Here is a 12,453-nt window from a genome sequence, read left to right as displayed (position 1 = left end):
CGTGGGCAGGAGGCCAGGAACTGAGGGAAGGGGGCTGCTGTTCCCCCAGCCTGTGAGCCAAGAGGGACACACGTGACTAGGTGTTGGCTTGGGTTTCCAAGCCCTGCGACAGCACCAGCTGCTCCTGCCCATCCCTCTCCTCCCAAAGAGGCCCACAGATCAGGTTTCCTGGGCCGCTACATCCAGGTGAGTCCCCATAGACCTGGCAACACCCCCTTCCCTCAGCCATTCCACAGAGAGAGGCCAGACCAGCCCTTCAGCAGGTGAGCACCGGAGCAGCTCCACCGGCTCCAGCCAACACATCCACGAGGGAAGACAGGGCTCCTCACCTCCCACAGTCCCAGGGGATGCAAGAGGTGCGCTGGGCAGGGACTCGCCCCAGCAGAAACCAGATCTGGGCCGCTCCAGGACCAAAAATAACCTGCCAGCTGCCCGGGAAAAGAGGAGAGCCAAGCGCGCACAGATCACGCACATGTCAGGAGGGGAGTCATCTGCATCCATCTTCAGGGATAACAGAGGGGAGCACGGCTTTTGGTGCAATTCAATGCAGAACAGCAGAGCAGCAGCACAAAACAGCCTTCAGGCTTTTTTGGGGCAGCAAAGTAGCAGACGGCCAATACCCCCAGGGTCCTGTCCTCCATCTGGGGAAGAGCTGCCATGCCTGGTTCCTGGGAGCCACAGAGAGCCCCGGTGCAGCTGTGCCAAGGAGCAGAGACCCCCTGCTCAGTCCCTCCTGTCCTCCCCCAAGAGGCAGCAGCAGCAGCCAGAGCAGCTGGGAGCCCAGAGAACTTGCAAACTTGTACTGGGTGGGAGGGTGTTCTCCCACCTCCAGTCACTCGAGCAGCAATAACCCAGAAACACTCTCCCAGCCTGAGCAGGGGTGAGCGGTGCTTGGAGAGGGATGGAGAAGCAGGAAAGAAAATCTGGATGTGCAAAACAGAGCAAAGGAGCCACATGGCTTGCCAGCCTCCTGCCAGAGGCTCTTGGTGCAGCCACACCTTGTGTTTTCGAGAAGCAGCAGGAGCCCTGATTGTCACAGTTTTCAGGGAGAAGGGGAAGACAGAGCCTTTTGTCCCTCGGCTTAGCTGTGATGGCCACCCAAGTCTCAGGAGCAATGTGGACACAGAATCCAGGGATGCCTTTGGGGTGAAGGAAGGCAGGCAGGCTCCATAAGAAACAGCCCTTTGAGCACATCCAGTCCATATCAGAAAAATACGTTTTTCCAATTTCCATAGTTACACACCAATCACTACCAGGACTGAGGCACAGGGTTAGGCTGAACTAGAGAAGCAGCAGGTAACATTTCTGCATCAACCCATGCTTCAAGGAGGAATTCTTCCCTGATCATTCCCAAATTCCACTTCTCTTACTTCTTCCTGCCAGCGAGGCACTCACGACTTGATGCTTCAGGACCTGTCACCTCAGAGAGGGTCAACACCTGCCCCAAAACGCAAGCAAGGGGCAGAAAGTCTGGGCACAAGTCATTCAGCACCCCAATTTCCTCAGGCTCCCGAAGGCACCAGCATTGCTCATCTCCAAGCACCACAGCCCAGGGGAGGGCATTCACAGGGCACACCTCATGGAAAAGCTCTATAAAATGGGGCTGAGCCCTCAGCAGGTACAAGTTGACCTCAGAGAGCAGAGCCACAGCAGAGCTGACCTCACAGGGAATGCAGGAGCGTTTCCAGCCAGCCTTGGGAGGGAAGCTGGCAGGAGCAATGCAAGGGTGCAGCACTGCAGGACACCAGGACTCACATTCACCCGCCACCTCCCGGGGTTGTGCACGGGATCGGGGCTGCTCACACACTTTCTCCAAACCAGCCTCCCTGGGCAGGAGGAGACAAGCAGCAGCTCCATGCTCCTGGAGTCGCTGTCCTCCCTCCTCTGTTGGTGGGAGAAGAAAACAGCATCAAACAAGTCTCGGGCTGTCGGTTCCTGGCACCCTTGGCAGTGCTGCCCATGCCAGCACAGCGTGCTCCCACCTCTTCCCATTGCTGAGTCTGGAGAGAAAGAAGGAGTGGCTCTGCTTCCCAGCCCCAGGGTAACAGTGGCTGAAGAAGGATGAAGCCAGTTCCTCCCCATTTCCCAGCCCTGGGGTGCTGCAGGGAGCATCTCCTTCCTGGTGCAACAAGGACCGGAGGAAACCCCCACACAGGGCTGTTACTTCCCTGGGAAAAGCTCATCTATTCAGGGTGGAAGAGGAGGCCCTGGCACTTCCCAGCTTTGTCATCATCTCCCCAGAATGGTTTGGGCAGAGCTGTTCTGTCCAGGTGTTCCTGCCCCTTGCTGGAGGCACCAGCCCATCTCCCAAACCCAGACTCTGCTGGCTGTGCTTCACCAGGAGACCCTCCATGCAATTTTGGACCAGAATTTCTGGTTGCCATCTGGGCAAGTCTTCTGGGCAGGAGATTTTAGAGCCTTCACCTGCTCACCCTGCCCAATCCATCTTACTGATGTAGGGAAAACTCCCTTAACTCTACTCTCCGATGTGGGACCTCAAAACACCCACCAGGGATTAAGACCTTGCTGTCCTGACCCTCAGCATCCCAAAGATCTGAGTGCTAATTCAGACACACAAAGAAAGCAGAAGCTCAACACTGATGATCTGCACCATCTAAAAGCCTTTTATTTCATTTCTCTTGCTCTCTCATTTTAAGCTGCCAGTACCTTGGGAAACACAGGCTGGAGAGACTTAGGATTTATTTTTGAGAGCTTAACAACCATTATGCTCTTAAAAAATTTATGCCCTTAAGCATCTCCACAGCGGCTGCTGAACACCCATTAAAAAAATTTCATCCATTGGTTAAGCCTGACAAGTCTCACCTTCAAGAGATACCCGTAAAGACCTGACAAGACAACTCAGCTTGAGCCCTGGGCTCCTAAGACCTGACCATAGCACAAACAGCCCTGGGAAAGACGTTATCCCCCAAGAGAGCGAGACACCAGAGGTGAGGTTTATGTCCCAGAGCGACCACGATGCGCTGACTTTGCCACAGACGACCGTGGCAGGGCAGCTTGATGTGTCAGTTGGAAATGCAATTAACTTCGATGTGCAAGGGGATAAGGGAAGAACTGAGGTTCCTATGGATGCAGTTGCTTGGCTCTTAATTCCTCTAGCAACGCTAGCCTAGCGTTGTTATCCACGTTTCATTCCTACCCTTGCCGGAGCCGAAGTTCCCTTCGGCCTTGGGGATCCCTGTGCACGTGGGAAAGTCACGCCGTGCTCAAAGCACTGCTGCACCCAGCAGCTGTTTGCAAACAGCTTCACCTCCAGGACCCCCAACCCACAGATCCTGCTGCCTCCTCCAGCAGCTGTGTTTCACCCTTTGGGGCTTCTGCTCCAATATCACGTCAGGAAGGGTTCCAGCTCGGCCTGGGTCCGACCAGGACTGTGTCAGAAGCAATCAGCTCAGGGGCTGTGGTGGGGTGTGCACCTCAGCAGCCTCAGTGCAGGGCTCCTTGAGGCACCTGCTGCGACACAACGATCACAACACACTAGGCAGCCATGAGGCTGCTGGTACAAGGCTCCCAAATGGCAGGCAAGGGACAGAAAGCAAAAAGAAATAAGCAACAGGGCTAGGCAGGCCTATAGGGGAGCTTTCCTGTGCTCTTCTCCACTGGAGAGCTTCACTGGGTCTCCATGCAGCCCATGAATCCCCCACAAATGCTGTATCAGGGCTCACACAGCCTCACAGGCAGGTCCCCACTGGCCTAGGCATGACACACACATGTACAGGAGCTGTTTGCAAGGTGGCAACTTGTCAGCACTGCAGCACCAAGGAGCACAAGGAGCAGTGGGAGTAAGTGACTGGACCAAGCTGAGGCAGCATGGCTGTGGGCTGAGCTGTCCAGCCCAGCATACAGCACCCACCACCTCACCTGGCCCCTGAACAGACTCTGGAGAGGAGCCAGGCACAGCAGGAGGTTTTAGACTGAGCCCCCACCCTCTTCCCTGCAGCCCACAACGTCTCTGTTCACACCTCACTACAAAGGATGCACTGAGGTCACTCTGTCCTCCCACACACTGCTGTGGACTGGCCACAGGCAGGAAAGGACCCCTCAGGCTGCTTGTTCCAGCATCCCTGAGGCAGCAGGCCGGCTGCATCCACAGCGTGGGCTCCCTGCAGCCTGGGCTCCTTGCTGGATGCAGCAGCCAGCAGCTCACCACAGGCAGCCTCTCCCACTCCACTGCTTCCTTCTGCTCAGAAAAGGACATGATGCAGACTCTGCTGCAGCCCAGAAGGGTCTTTCTGCTGCCCTCAGTGTTCCCAGGAGGTCACAGCTGCACAGGTCATGCTCCAGCATCCAACCACACGAGTCCCTGCACACAGGGCAGAGGGGTCCTGGCACCGCAGGTCCCTCCACAGACATGAGCTCTGATGGGCTTCAGCCCTCCTGTTCCCACCACGCCACTCAGGCACCAGGAGCTTTCTGCACCCCAGGGAAGAGTTCCTCTGCTCTGGATAAGGATTTCACCCAGACAGCTCCAAAACCAAGCAAGACCAGCAGCTCTGCCCGCTGCCAGCCATGCCAGACCAGGCACCAGGCAGGAAGCACGGACCAGCTGGAGCCCAGTTCCGGGCAGGAGCACAGGTACCCGATGCTCTCTCTAACACCTACACCCAGGAAGGAAAAAGGATCAAGTGCAGCCCCTCAGCAGGTAAACAGCCAGCCCTTGGGCTGTGAGGAGGCTGAGCTGCACCCAACAGCCCAGGAGTGAAAGGCTCAGCCAAGAGCACCGGGCCCAGCCCTGCCACCCAAGCCCTCCCCTTGCCTTCACACCAATGACAGCCACAGTGTGTGACCCTGGGCAGGGTCACAGCACCGGCAGGCCTGGGCCACCTGCCCCAGAGCATCACCCAGCACCAGCCAGCTCAGCTGCAGCTCCCTGCAGTGTCACAGCCCTCCCCACCAGTTGCATTTTGGTGGTTGTTCCTGCTTTTCCAGTCAGCGAGGTTCCTGTGCTGTACTCCAACAGCCCCTCTCCAGCACGGTCATCTGCCAGAGGGATTTCATCCCCCTACACCGAGGCTAAGAGGGGCATGGAGGCAACGACCACAAGCAAAGGGAAGCAGAGACAAAGCAATCAGAAGCAGACAGTGCCAGCCTCACTGAGGCAGAGGTTTCATGGGCACCCCCATCACCATCCCAGTGCAGGGTCACCCAGTTGTGGCTCCCACCATGCACCCAAGCCAGCCCCGGCTGCTCCACAGCAGCAGGCAGGAGCTGCTGGGGGCTGGATGCTCCGCTGTCATCTCCCTCCAGGTTTGCACAAGCTGTCTAGAGGTAGCTGCTGGCGAGGGGCCAGGCGAGCCGCCGTGGCTTTGATGTGGGTGTCTGCTGGGCACATGCCAGGGCCGGGCCAGGGTGTTTAGCTGGAGGCACCGGGTGCCAGACTGAATTATGCCGGAGGGAGGAAGAAATCTCCAGGTCACGGCTGTGCCACAGTGGCATGAGAAATCTGCCGCGCTGCCCACGCCGTCGCTACTCCCCACTCCTCTCCAGAGCTCTTTATCTGCGGCGACCATGGGCGGGGACGTCTCCCCTGCGAGGAAACAGATTTTTCCGTGGTACGGAGAGCGCTGGGGGGTTCGGCACCCACCCCCCGGCCGCACTGGGCTCCCAGGCGGAGAGCGCCGGGAGGAGGATGCTCTGGCAGGGATGCAGGACCAGAGCGGTCCAGCGCCGCGCAGCAGCCCCGCGGCAGGCGGGCCCATCCCCGCGCCGGCTGGCGCTGCCCAGGCGCCGAAGGAGTTACTGGGAGCGGGAGATGTCGTTAATAAGGGAGGCCACGCGAGCGATTTTTATCTTTAAAAAGCCCACAGCCCGGGTTGCGCGGCTCCGCTAGGGAGCTCGCTCGGGCACAGCCACTGCTCCTTTAAGGTATTTAACAACAAAGTGGGTGAACACGCTGGCTCCTCCCCGAGCCGGCACATTCCCTCCGGGTCCCCCCGCCCCAGCCACGAGTGGCAGCGGGGACCCCCACGCCAGGCCCCGGACTACCAGTCCCGGCACGCCCCGGGGGTTTGCTCCCTGCCGGGGGTTGTAGTCCTCCCGCCATCCGTCCATCCGTCCGTCCGTCCGCTGGGCACCGTAAGGCCACGCTGCTCCAGCCGGAGGGGCTCTGCTCGGGAAAGGCTGCGTGTTCCATGGCAGACGAGCAGCCTTTAACCCTTTCGGAGCCCCGCACTCTCTGTCAGCACTGATTACACACCCTGGGGGCACTTTCAGCAGGGAGGGGGATCCCACTGGGACCCCACCGTGGAGCCCAGGCAGCTCCCATGCTCCATCCCAGCGTTCATTCCCACTGGAGTCACAGCTTCAACTTTACTGTAATTTTTGCCCCAACTGCCCTCCCTGCAGCAGCACAGGGACAGGGCAAGCACAGGGAGCAGGGAAGGACCTGCCCTCAATGCCAAACATCACCTGGCACCACAAGGCCTGGAGATGGGCAGTGCCTGTCACAGGAGTCACCCAAGACAGGCCCTGCCCTGCGCAGATGAATATCTAGAAACCACGGGACAAGGGAGGTGGGAGGGGAAACAGAGGCAGAGAGACAGGATTAGCCCTAGATCACAAGTGCCTGGTCTCCTCACCCTCCCAGCACCCTTTAACATCTTGCTGCCCAACCTCCTCTGGGAGCCTCCTGCTCCCATTGCCAGCAGGGAGCATGACTACAAATCCCACTCAGTCCCCAGCAAGTCCTGTCCTGCTCCACCCAGGACAGACAGGAACGGGATTTGCAGGTAACGTCTCTCATTCACACTGCTGCTGGAGACAGACTTCCCAGTTTGGGTTGGGTCTGTGCTCCAGCACAGCCACATTTACAGCTATAACCCAGGGTCAGACCAAGCCCAGGGATCAACCCGTGGCTACACGGCACTAAAGACATCGGGATAGCTGACCCAGGAATTAAATAGGGTCTCTATCAGATACCACATCCCAGCAAAGAGCCCTGGGTGCCCAGGTCATCTCATTGCTCCTGGAAGTGATGCTCTGGGGAGGCAGCACCCAGACCAGGAGGTAGTTGACACCATCTTCATCCCCTCTCCCCAGAAAAGCAGCTCCTGAGCTTGCTGCACCCAGTTTATCTTGCAGCTTTAGCATCCTGCAATGGTTTTGCAGGAAATCAGTGTCCTCCAAATGCCAGAAACCAGGAGACAAGGCACCAGCAGAGACCAGCACAGTAGGACAGGCTTGCTAAAGACCTGTGCCAGGAGCTTTACTGTGCTGCCCCCACAGAGCATCACTCCAGCAGCTCTGGGTGCCAGGCGAGCCACACTAATCACACCAAGACCAACTAGGACACTGCATTCTCCCCATGAACACCCACAGCTCTGCTCACACCATCAGCAGCTCATCCCCCCACCCAGCTCTAGGAACAGATCTGCTACTGCAGATCAATCTGTGGGCACAGCAAATCAGCAAAGGGCTGAAATACGTTGGCACAGGCAGAGACCCCCTTCTCCTTTGGGCCACGTCACCAGCATTTGCCTGCTCATGGCAGGATAAGTGGAGCCCATTGAAGAGAGAATTAGCAGTAAGATCCTGGTAGCAATCACCTCCTGGATTCCACCTTCCCAGCATTAGTCAAAACAAGAATCATGCAATTCCCACCCAAGGGGACCTCCCAACACTTTGGGAAGGAGGCACCGGGAGAGTTTGTAAGCAACACCTTGGGCACAAGTGCTTGGCCAGGCAGAAGTGAGAGGCCATGGAGTAATGGCAGGGATGCTCATGGAAGCACCCATACCCTGCACAGCAGTGCCCAGGGTACAAGAAATGTAGGAAATGAGTCAGTGAGTTTAGGTAGGAGCAGACCAGATCGAAGTACTGAGCGTTTCATCCATGCCCAGTGCCACGGTGATGCTTAGGGGGCATTACACGTCTCCCCGGCTAAAAGCATGGAGAAGAAAATAATTAAATGGGTGATTTTTCAGTATGGTTACATCCCTATTTTCTCCAGGATTTTATACAAAGTATTTGACTGTGATACCAGAGCTGTGAGAAAGAGCTAACAGCTATGACAGCGAGGTGACAGCCTTACCCACAGCCCACTCGATCAATACAGATGGATCTGCTGCTCCGAGGGCTGCTGGCTCCCAGAGCCAACATGCCCCCTTCCCCATGTGCTGCAACAGAACCTGTGGGTCTATCCTACAGGTCCCCCCAAGATGGGGAGTAGCTTGGGGGTCCAGGCAACATTGCACTTGCCCAGCACACAGGAGGGGGTGGCAGAGGCCAGCCCTGCTCCCAGAGCTCAGCCTGAAAACCTTGTTCTGGCTTGTTTTCCCACTAGCTTTGGGTGCCTGACTTGTAATAAGTAAGCCTGAAAAGCAGGCTCCTTTTCAGACATGCCAGGCACCCGCAGCTCCAGCTCATAGACGCGTCTCCAGGGAGTCAAGTTCCAGGTGCACCCAAAAAAACCCGTGTTTCAGTCAATACCCAAAGGCCTCTGCTTCCTCGTCTGAGAAAAGCTGGGCAGTGCCCAGGCCCAGGACTCCGAGGCTCAAGGGGAAATTGCTTTATAGCAGCCAGTCTAATTGCACTGAAATTATGAGATCAAGCAGTAAATTCACGTCTGTGTTCGTTGCTCTGGGTGGCAAAGCTGCACTGGCAAGTGCCTGATCTCCAATTGCTGCAAATTCACGTTTCATTGGAAAGGGAAGGAGGGGGTTAATGAAGGAGAGCATTGCCAGTTGGAAGTGCTACCTAAAAAGGGTTTCTCCTACTAGCTGAAGCAAAATGGTTTCTCTTGCCAGCTTGTTTACTCTGCTGCTGAGAGCAGGGGACCGCCAGGTTTTGCTGCTGGAGCCCACTGCAGGATCGACGGCTGCGAAACCAGCCCTGGCACCAGGACACGAGCAGGGCTGGACCAGCTGTGGTACAGCTGCACCATGCCCAGCCCAGGGCCAGCCCCACATCACAGGACCAGCATCATCTACACCAGAAAATGTGCAGCTACAGCCCTCCAGAGAGCAAATCCTGGGCCCACTCTCTTCTCCTTTGGGGAAGTAATGGTTCTCACCATTTAAAGGCCAGTTAAAAGCTGCAATTACATTTAACTGAGATGGTTTTACATGAACTGTCCACTACAGCAATAGGGTCCTTAGGGCCCTTTCCATGGGAAGGGCACGTGAACCCCAGCAGAGACCAGGGAATAGGGGCGCTGGACAGAACACAGCGGTGTTCCTGTGAAAGGCAAGGCACCAAACCCACCCTGCCCCAGCTTGCTGCTGCAGAGCCAGAAAATGGACAGGACTCGTTATCCTCTTTAGAAAAGCAGAGCTTGCAGCCATGTGCCAAGACAGGTATCAGCCAGATTCCTGTCTCTGGGAGATTTTGGAGTCCATGGGCCAAACTGAAGCAGCGCAGCTCTCACAGTGCACAGCCCGTCCCAACTCCGGGATTAAAGCCACCGTGTCTGCAAACAAAACACTGGCACCTGCCAGGAGAGCCAGTCGGGGAGGAGAGCCAGCCTGCAGCTGCCACAGCCTCACCATCCAGAGCACAGTGCCCAGCAGTCAGAGTGAGGATCAGGCCCAAGTTTTATAGCCTTTATATTAATTACCCAGAATCTAAATAAGATTAAAGTTTTAATTCCGTCTTCATCTCCTAGAGGCTCCTGCTGTGCTCTCGGGTTTTTCCTGGTGCCACGAAGCTTCTCAGGCAGTTACAGCAGAGGGCACTTCTCTGACAGCCAGAGACAGCAGCAGCTCCCACATCAGGGCTGCCCCGTGATGCCCAGCCGGCCCCGAGGACGCACCACCCTCTGCACATCCCTAAACCCGGCACTGCTTCAAGCAGGGCCCTGCAAAGTCCACCTGACCCTTCACTGAAAGGCATGACCTGAGGCCAGTGGGGCCAGATGACAATTAAAGAGCAGAGGGATGGTACTGGGCAGTGTCCTGAGGCCATGCTGCGAGTCAGAGGTGGGATGGTGAGCAGGAGCTCGAGGCAGAGGGTGTCTTTGTGGCTGGCACTATCTGCCCTCCAGCCACCCCACCTCAGCTGGCCAATGGGCAATTCAGGCTCTTAATCTTGACCACCTAGGCTGTAGTTTTACAGCTGGAGGTAGGCCAGAGAGCAGCAAATGCCAGCTGAGCAAGAGAGGCAATCGCTGCCTGCGCTGGCTGGGTGGAGGATGTGGCACAGACTGGCAGCAGCAGCGCTCACTGCCCTGGTTCCCCAGTGCTCATGAGGCCACAGATAATGCTGCAGAGCCGCAGCTGGGGCTCAGTCCACAAGCACCAACCCCAACACTCCATGATGGCAGAGCCTTGGATGTTGCTGGGCAGGAGCAAGGCCTGGCTCCAGCTACCAAAGCACCCAAAGCTCAGCACTGGTCTGTGTGACGTGGCCAAACCCCAGTCATGCTGCACCCCATAGCATCTGCACAGACCAGTTCCAGTTATCGCCTCCTGGACCTCCAACTGCTATGCAGCCACAGCCTTGGAAAAGCCAACCTGCAGCCAAGAAGAACTGCAAGGGAGAGAGACTGGTGGAGGAGAGAAGAAGGACACAGCACAATCCTCCATCTCTAACACTGCCTGTACCCACTGCCTGGAGCTACAGCCGCCCCTCTGGACAGGGCTGTGATCACTTCCCACATTACAAGCAAGGAAAGCAGGTCAAGAGCATCCTTTAAGAGCTTGGGAATGCACAGTGTCATTCACCCCCATTTGCGTGGCTGAAGGCAAACTGTGGAGAAGGTTCCTCTATGAGCAAGAAGGACTTAGCCAGCTGCTGCTCAGGGGACAACAAGCTGCCCCAACTGCCCTTCCACAGGGACAAAATCCTCTGTGGTGCTGGGTCTGCTCCCATTCCCTTGGGGGGAAGACATGGTCAAGCTAAGGTAGCAGAGTCCAGCCAAGCCAGGAAGCAAGGAAAGCCCTCTGAGAATCCCCCCACAGCACAGGCTTGGCACAGTGCCCTCGCCCACTGCTGATGATCCAAGTGACCCCTTTGTATCCCTGCCCCTGTGGTTTAGAGGTTGGGCTGCACCAGCAGGAGAAAGGGCTTCAGAGGTTTTTTTTCCACTGGGCTCTCTGCAACCTGCAGACAGGAGGCTGCCTGTAGCCACCGCTCAGGTATGTACACCAGCGCGTGCCCCAGGGCAGGCACCCAGCCTGGGGGACCTCTGCAGCCAGGGGGAAACCCCCTCCTCTATCCCCTGCCTTCTGCTTTCTACACAAAATGCTGTTCCATAAGTAGTTCCCGTTGTCCCAGCACTGCAGTCCTTTCCTGGCTCCCCAGCTCATGGTCCCTTCTCCCACCCAAACACTGCAGCCCCTGCCCCCAGAACCCCCAGAACTCACCTGCTGGCCAAGGGCTGCTGCTCTGCAGTGACGTGAGCTTCCCCAAGTGCCGCTACTCCCCGGGCAGGCAGCTGGGTGTCTCTGTGACCAGATCCTTTCAGCAACAAACGTGGGGACAGCCCTTAGCCCTTGCACCCCCCTAAATTCATCCCTGAGCTTCTGCACCCCTTAACCCCACAGGAGCCAGCCTAGCCCCCTCCCATCACATCCCCTTGTGAGGGGGAGGAGAGGTTGCACTGCCCTGCAGAGCCAACACAGCTGTGTGGGATGGGAGGTGCTAAAGTGGGCTCTTAATTAATTCAGGTGAGCCCTTAATTAGCAACAACCCGTGAAAGGTCCAGCTGGGGGAAATCAGGTGTGATTGGGGCACTTTGTGAGCAGTGACTGATGCGCGGTCCTGCCCCTACATCGGGGGAAAGCCCTGACTCTCGGAGAGAGTCACGATGACGGCTCTCCAAGCGGGAGAAGGGGGTATCACCGAGGGGCCACCCGGCCAGGCTGAGGTGTCCCCAACACCTGAACCTGGAACGCCCGGGGCTGGGGCAGCCCAAAGCGGAGCGGGGCAGCCTCCAGCAACCCCGGAGAGGGCATTCGCAGAGGGCGCTGAGGATGCCGGTACCACCGGGGGTCCCGCTGGGGACAGGGGTGTCACAGAGCGGGGCGTGGGGTACCCGAAGAGCGGGGCGGGGTGGACCGTGCCGCGCCCCCGCCCCCACGGCCGCTCGGGGGCCGCCCACCGGGGCCGGCACCGCCCCCCGCTCACCTGTGCGAGGGGAGGGGAGGGGGGAGGCACCGCCGCGGCCCCACCGCCGCTCCGGCGGGACCCCCGGCGCCCCCGGTACCCGCCGGGACCCTCACCCCGATCCCCCTCCGCCCTCCCGCGCCGCGCCGCGCCCGCCACCGTTTGAACGGCGCGAGGCGCCCGCCTCGCCCCCATTGGCCGCGCCGCCCGCCCGTCAAGCCTCTTCCCGCCTGCCCATTGGCCGCGCCCGCCGGGCGGGGCGGAGCGCAGGGGCCCGGCGCGGCGGTATAAAAGGCGGGGGCCGCGCGGGCGGGCGCTCAGTGCCCCGTGCGCGACAGGTACGGGCGGGCTCGGGGGGGGGGGCGGGGGCGGTGCCGGAGCGGGGGTGGGCGG

At 58.3% G+C, this 12,453-nt stretch overlaps 1 long non-coding RNA gene across 2 annotated transcripts in view; it reads right to left on the bottom strand.

Moving 5' to 3' along the window:
- LOC113969789 overlaps positions 1 to 12,194 on the bottom strand; it is a 107,309-nt gene extending 95,115 nt beyond the window's left edge. For both annotated transcript variants that reach the window (XR_003534932.1, XR_003534931.1), the window contains exons 1-2: positions 12,082 to 12,194; positions 11,319 to 11,412 (exon numbers count right to left, since the gene is read on the bottom strand). This is a non-coding gene — a long non-coding RNA (uncharacterized LOC113969789). The remainder of the gene's footprint in view (positions 1 to 11,318; positions 11,413 to 12,081) is intronic.
- Positions 12,195 to 12,453: the final 259 nt, after the last annotated feature.

The sequence above is a fragment of the Neopelma chrysocephalum genome, unplaced genomic scaffold (assembly GCF_003984885.1).
Source record: "Neopelma chrysocephalum unplaced genomic scaffold, ASM398488v2 Primary Assembly neopelma1_74, whole genome shotgun sequence".
Lineage (NCBI taxonomy): Eukaryota > Metazoa > Chordata > Aves > Passeriformes > Pipridae > Neopelma > Neopelma chrysocephalum.
This window is presented reverse-complemented; position numbering and strand designations above follow the sequence as displayed.